The sequence below is a fragment of the Heptranchias perlo genome, chromosome 28 (assembly GCF_035084215.1).
Source record: "Heptranchias perlo isolate sHepPer1 chromosome 28, sHepPer1.hap1, whole genome shotgun sequence".
NCBI lineage: Eukaryota > Metazoa > Chordata > Chondrichthyes > Hexanchiformes > Hexanchidae > Heptranchias > Heptranchias perlo.
The window spans coordinates 20,436,697-20,443,676 of record NC_090352.1 but is presented as its reverse complement, the minus strand read 5'-3'; positions in this window follow the sequence as shown (position 1 = coordinate 20,443,676).

Here is a 6,980-nt window from a genome sequence, read left to right as displayed (position 1 = left end):
CACAATCTATAAGTCTGCATCGAGGCATGAAGCTGTGAAGTAATAAGCAGTCATGAAGGTTCCATGTGAGATGGGGTCACCAGGAAGCAAAAGGCAAGGTTGGAGCAGTTGACGTGGAGTTGTGCCTCTCTCCTTCTCTAACTTCTGAATAGATTTAAAAGCCTTTTTTTAAACATTGAACCACACCTCTGGGGCAGTGACTTGTCAATAATAGGTTCCTACAAATACAACCCACGATTGATTGACACTTCACTTGTTTTCTCTCAGTGTCTACAACAAAACCAAGTTAAGTCAGCATGTGTTCCAATGACCTCCAGCCAGCCTGGAATCGTTCTTGTTGCTATGGTGATCTATGTACTCCACTGTGTGGACTTTTACAATGTGTCAATCAACAATCCTTTTAACAGTCCTTCCATCTTTTAAGAGTCCTTTTTCTTCAGACATGCTGATGCCGATTTAGTATCAGGCCTTCGTTTATCAGCCATGATGTGGAGATGCCGGTGATGGACTGGGGTGGACAAATGTAAGGAATCTTATAACACCAGGTTATAGTCCAACAATTTTATTTTAAAATCACAAGCTTTCGGAGATTATCTCCTTCGTCAGGTGAGTGAGTGAGTGAAAGGTTCTCAAATCGCATATTTTATATTAGGCTGGGACACGCTCACACCAATCAAAGGTGTCATTGGTGTTCAGACAGGTCAGCCATAGAAAACAGCTCTGAATACACAATGGGCCAGACCACAAAGCCAGAGAGAGAAAGAGACCCGAAAGGCAGAGAGAGAGAGAGAATGTCCAGTTGTATTAAAAACAGATAACTTTTTTTTTCCTGCTGGTGGGGTTACGTGTAGCGTGACATGAACCCAAGATCCCGGTTGAGGCCATCCTCATGGGTGCGGAACTTGGCTATCAATTTCTGCTCGACGATTTTGCGTTGTCGTGTATCTCGAAGGCCGCCTTGGAGAACGCTTACCCGAAGATCGGTGGCTGAATGTCCTTGACTGCTAAAGTGTTCCCCGACTGGGAGGGAACCCTCCTGTCTGGCAATTGTTGTGCGGTGTCCGTTGTCGCGGTGTCTGCATGGTCTCGCCAATGTACCATGCTCCGGGGCATCCTTTCCTGCAACGTGTGAGGTAGACAACGTTGGCCGAGTCACAGGAGTATGAACCATGTACCTGGTGGGTGGTGTCCTCTCGTGTGATGGTGGTATCTGTGTCGATGATCTGGCATGTCTTGCAGAGGTTGCCGTGGCAGGGTTGTGTGGTGTCGTGGACGCTGTTCTCCTGAAAGCTGGGTAATTTGCTGCGAACAATGGTCTGTTTGAGGTTGGGTGGCTGTTTGAAGGCGAGTAGTGGAGGCGTGGGGATGACCTTAGCGAGGTGTTCGTCGTCATCGATGACATGTTGAAGGCTGCGGAGAACATGGCGTAGTTTCTCCATCACACGAGAGGACACTGCGACAACGGATGAACAGACACCGCGCAACAATCGCCAGACAGGAGGGTTCCCTCCCAGTCGGGGAACACTTTAGCAGTCAACGTCATTCAGCCACCGATCTTCGGGTAAGCGTTCTCCAAGGCGGCCTTCGAGACACACGACAACGCAAAATCGTTGAGCAGAAATTGATAGCCAAGTTCCGCACCCATGAGGACAACCTCAACCGGGATCTTGGGTTCATGTCATGCTACACATAACCCCACCAGCAGGAAAAAAAAAGTTATCTGTTTTTAATACAACTGGACATTCTCTCTCTCTCTCTCTCTCTCTGCCTTTCGGGCCTCTTTCTCTCTCTGGCTTTGTGGTCTGGCCCATTGTGTATTCAGAGCTGTTTTCCACGGCTGACCTGTCTGAACACCAACGACACCTTTGATTGGTGTGAGCGTGTCCCAGCCTAATATAAGATATGCGATTTGAGAACCTTTCACTCACTCACTCACCTGACGAAGGAGATAATCTCCGAAAGCTTGTGATTTTAAAATAAAATTGTTGGACTATAACCTGGTGTTGTAAGATTCCTTACATTCGTTTATCAGATGTACCCACACATACAGATACACACACAGATACACATACATACACCCCAACACACAGCAACACATACATCTACACACACAGCTATACATACACCCACACACACATGTTCACCCACCCAGTCACACAAATACACGTACACCCACAAACATAGATACATACACCCACACACACAAATACACATACATGCATACACACAGATACATACACCACGACGCACTGATACACATACACAGATACATACACACACATTTTTACGTGGAAGCTTTTGAAGTTTCAGCCCATATGCCCTCTTCAACTCTTTCTCAAAACCACTTCATATTGTTAAATCTCTCCTTACTTTTAAAAGCTGCCTAAAACCTGCCTCTTAGAATTTTGCTTCTATCTTCCCCTCCTCTCAGTTTCCTTCACTGTGTGCTGGGGTGCACTTCTCCCCCTGTAAAGGCCCCTGAGAACATATTATGTGATGAGTGCTGCATAAATGTAAGCCATTGTTATACAAAGGAATTTCGAGGGTTATTGTTCCCATTTTCTCCCCCCCCCACCCCCACACACAGACCCCACCCACAGGTATGCACTCCTTGCTGGGGACAGTTCCATTAGTAACAGCAGCCTGTAAATGCTCATTCTTCATTTGTGAGCCTTGACAGTGAGTATTGGTAGGATGTTCCTTATCCAACATGCACTTCCAGCAGGGTTTGCCAGAGCAGGACCCCTGGACAATTTTCCTCCTTAATCCAGGGACACTGAGACCAATTATAGTATCCCTACTGCCCTCCTCCCAGATCAGCTAAATCAGCACAGACCAAGATCAACCCTGGGATCTTCCTGGTCTGTAATTTGTTCAAATACTCACTTTATGTGAGATCTGCCTTATCCCCACGGCCTTGTCTTTTGAAGCGCGGAGTAATTCTTGTCTTATGTCAACAACTTTAGACTCTTAGACTCATTCCAAAGACAGTAAACAACGTGATAGGGAATGTATACTATTTTTTAAAATACTGGATGGATGGATGAGCTAAGATGGGCTGAATATCCTCCCTCATTGGTATCTATTTTGTGATTAGCAGAACAAATAAAATGAGCACTGGGCTTAATGCAACATACAAAAAATTGAAGAAGTTGGCATATAATCCTGCCTCAGGGTAAATTTAATGAAGGTATTGGTGCAGTGTTTAACAATGAGTCTCTAGGCATCAAGGCAGCATTTGGCATCAAGGTATCTTGACATCAAGGCAGCATTTGACCAAGTGTGGCACCAAGGAGCCCTAGTAAAATTGAAGTCAATGGGAATCAGGGGGAAAACTCTCCAGTGGCTGGAGTCATACCTAGCACAAAGGAAGATGGTAGTGGTTGTTGGAGGCCAATCATCTCAGCCCCTGGACATTGCTGCAGGTGTTCCTCAAGGCAGTGTCCTAGGCCCAACCATCTTCAGCTGCTTCATCAATGACCTTCCCTCCATCATAAGGTCAGAAATGGGGATGTTTGCTGATGACTGCACAGTGTTCAGTTCCATTCGCAACCCCTCAAATAATAAAGCAGTCCGTGCCGGCATGCAGCAAGACCTGGACAACATCCAGGCTTGGGCTAATAAGTGGCAAGTAACATTTGCGCCAGACAAGTGCCAGGCAATGACCATCTCCAACAAGAGAGAGTCTAACCACCTCCCCTTGACATTCAACGGCATTACCATTGCCGAATCCCCCACCATCAATATCCTGGGGGTCACCATTGACCAGAAACCTAACTGGACCAGCCATATAAATACTGTGGCTACAAGAGCAGGTCAGAGGCTGGGTTTTCTGTGGCGAGTGACTCACCTCCTGACTCCCCAAAGCCTTTCCACCATCTACAAGGCACAAGTCAGGAATGTGATGGAATACTCTCCACTTGCCTGGATGAGTGCAGCTCCAACAACACTCAAGAAGCTTGACACCATCCAGGACAAAGCAGCCCGCTTGATTGGCACCCCATCCAGCACCCTAAACATTCACTCCCTTCACCACTGGCGCACTGTGGCTGCAGTGTGTACCATCCACAGGATGCACTGCAGCAACTCGCCAAGGCTTCTTCGACAGCACCTCCCAAACCCGCGACCTCTACCACCTAGAAGGACAAGAGCAGCAGGTACATGGGAATAACACCACCTGTACGTCCCCCTCCAAGTCACACACCATCCTGACTTGGAAATATATCGCCGTTCCTTCATTGTCGCTGGGTCAAAATCCTGGAACTCCCTTCCTAACAGACTGCAGCGGTTCAAGAAGGCGGCTCACCACCACCTTCTCAAGGGCAATTAGGGATGGGCAATAAATGCTGGCCTCGCCAGCAACGCCCACATCCCATGAACGAATAAAAAAAAATTAAAAACTGCAAATGTTGAAAATCTGAAATAAAAAACAGAAAATGCGTAGCAGGCCCACCAGCATCTGGAAAAAAAAAGGACTGGTTAAGGTTCAGAGTATAGTCCAATGGTCACAACTAAATTTGGAGTAAATATTAGTGTGAAATATTTGTATGAAATTGTTTTTGTGCTCTTTTCATGGAGGTGCTAACGAGTTGTGGAATTTTGTGCCAATATACAAAGAAATTTCAAGGCACAAGAGTCTACCTCTGAAACATTAACCTCTCTTTTCCCTTTCCCGATGCTGACCAATCTGCAGTATATTTCCAGCATTTTCTGTTTTTATTCTGGAGTCTACTACTGTGCTTTCTCTTTAATATCTGTGAGCTGCTGTTGCCCCTAATAACTCCACATCATAGGACTTCTTCTTCTAAAACTGCCACAGTGTTCTTTTAATTTCTGGGTAGAGATTTAATGTACAAATCAAAATATTGTGGAACAAGAACAATGTCAAAGCAATTATTTAGTTTTAGTCATAAGAAATAATTTATTCAATAGGTTAAACAAAATATAGATTGCCACATATACTGGTACAGCCGAGATTAGGCAGACAAGCCAATACTGTGCAATCACCTTCAAATCACATGAAGTTGTAGTTACCTTATTCTAAAGGTAATGCTGTTTCCACATGAACCTGAATGTATGTGGTATAGAGTGAAAGGAGTTTTGAATTGTTTGTTCCATTCTCTTAGCATTAAAACCCAGCATTTCATTCATCCTTCCATGCATGCAACACCATATCAACACTGAATTATCTATACTTACTTCTGAGTTTACCAGAATATCAGAAACTTACTGCAATATTTTGTGTTAATAGATCCTTGTTAGAAATATGCAGACCCCTTAAAAATGATGATACCCTACAGTGCCAATGTCTTGAGAATGTCAAATATTAAGTAGGATTATAATTGCTGGTCGATTTAGCAGCAAAATATGATTTTAAATGTGAAACGGGTTCTAGGCAAAATCAACAGCAAGTAGATCATCAAATGAAAAAGCCACCTCTCTCAACATGCTTCTTCCATTTTCTAACAATGGTCTATTCACACTTAAAACTCCAGAACATCTCTAACTCCCAATCTTTTCACAAATTGGAAAATAAAAGTCATTGGGTATCGAAATAATGCTGCACCCATGGAATGTGAGGAAACGTGTTGAGTATTTAGGGTGTGGAGATGCCGGTGATGGACTGGGGTTGACATTTAGGGCTCAGTGGGGATCAATCAAACTCTCCCTACATTACAACAGTGACTACATTTCTAGAGTACTTCATTGGCTCTGAAGCGCTTTGGGGCGTCGTGAAAGGCACTGTATTTTATTTCTTACTGTACGTACTTTCTTATAGTAGGAAACGCAGGACTCTGCCCATTCTTTTATTTTGCAATACTTTCTGGCGCCATGCATTTCATGCAGATCGAGAGTCGATATCACAATCAATCAAAGTTCCGTGTTTCTGGCTCTTTTCAAAAGGAATCTATTTTATTTCAGGAATGTTCCCTTTAAATTTACCGAACCACCTACGCGCCTGTGGGAATTGGTCATTTATTGGAAACCAAGCTGCCGTCGATCTCTAGAGGTCGCTATGCACCTTTGACAGCCTCACACTGGAATAGAGCTTCCAATGGAAATAGTAACACCGACAACTGGGATACTAGCAACCCTCCTTATAAATGTTTATTCATTTAATTTGATTGCTTCAATACTGTAAATATTTCTGATCAATTCAATGCTCGATATTAATTAGTTTAGAAACGAGTTGTTCCACCACAAGGTCTATCCAATACGTGGAGTCTAAATGGGGGGTTATTTCCACATCGTAAAGCTCGAAAGGATTTTGTTTACCTACTTTGGATTTAAAAAAAAAACAAATTTGGATAAAATGTGAATGTGGGGGTGGGGGAGGGAGAAATACGAAGTCTACAGAAAATTATCTGTAACTTGAGGAAAGTAAATACATTGGACTTTCACGTTATAGACAGTGATTGCACCTGTAGATGCCTACAATTTATAATTGATATCATATATAGGTCTGTGTTGTGCTAGAGACAAGGGAAAACTCTGAGTAAAAATGCAGATTACGCTTGTGGTACATATGGTTTGTGTCCACACAGTTCTCCTTCTGCTTCAGAACTTATAGGTATGCAACAAAGGGACTACCTCAGCCTGAGTGTGAAGTCCAGGACCAAGCTGTGAGATGGATTTACAGAAAAAGCAGAAATTGTTGCAAGGAGAACTCCAGCCCGCACCAACGTCAGTGAGCACCCTGGAGAGGGGCTTAACCTTCTGGCAGACTCGCCTTTTGCAAAAGCCCACACATGAAGATCTGGATTAGGTAGTTGGTGACAAACAAGCTTGGTACATGGTGTTCAACTTGGATGTCTAGAGCGTTAAGTTGGTTGGCATGTCGAAAGCCGTTGTGCATAGGTCCTTCCACCACACTGAAGACAAATGTCCATTGTATCACTTTTGAGGAAATTCTGAGACTTGAGGCAACAGCTGCTATAAGCCATTATCTGGAGCTGGGTATAAGAGTACATGCTCATATA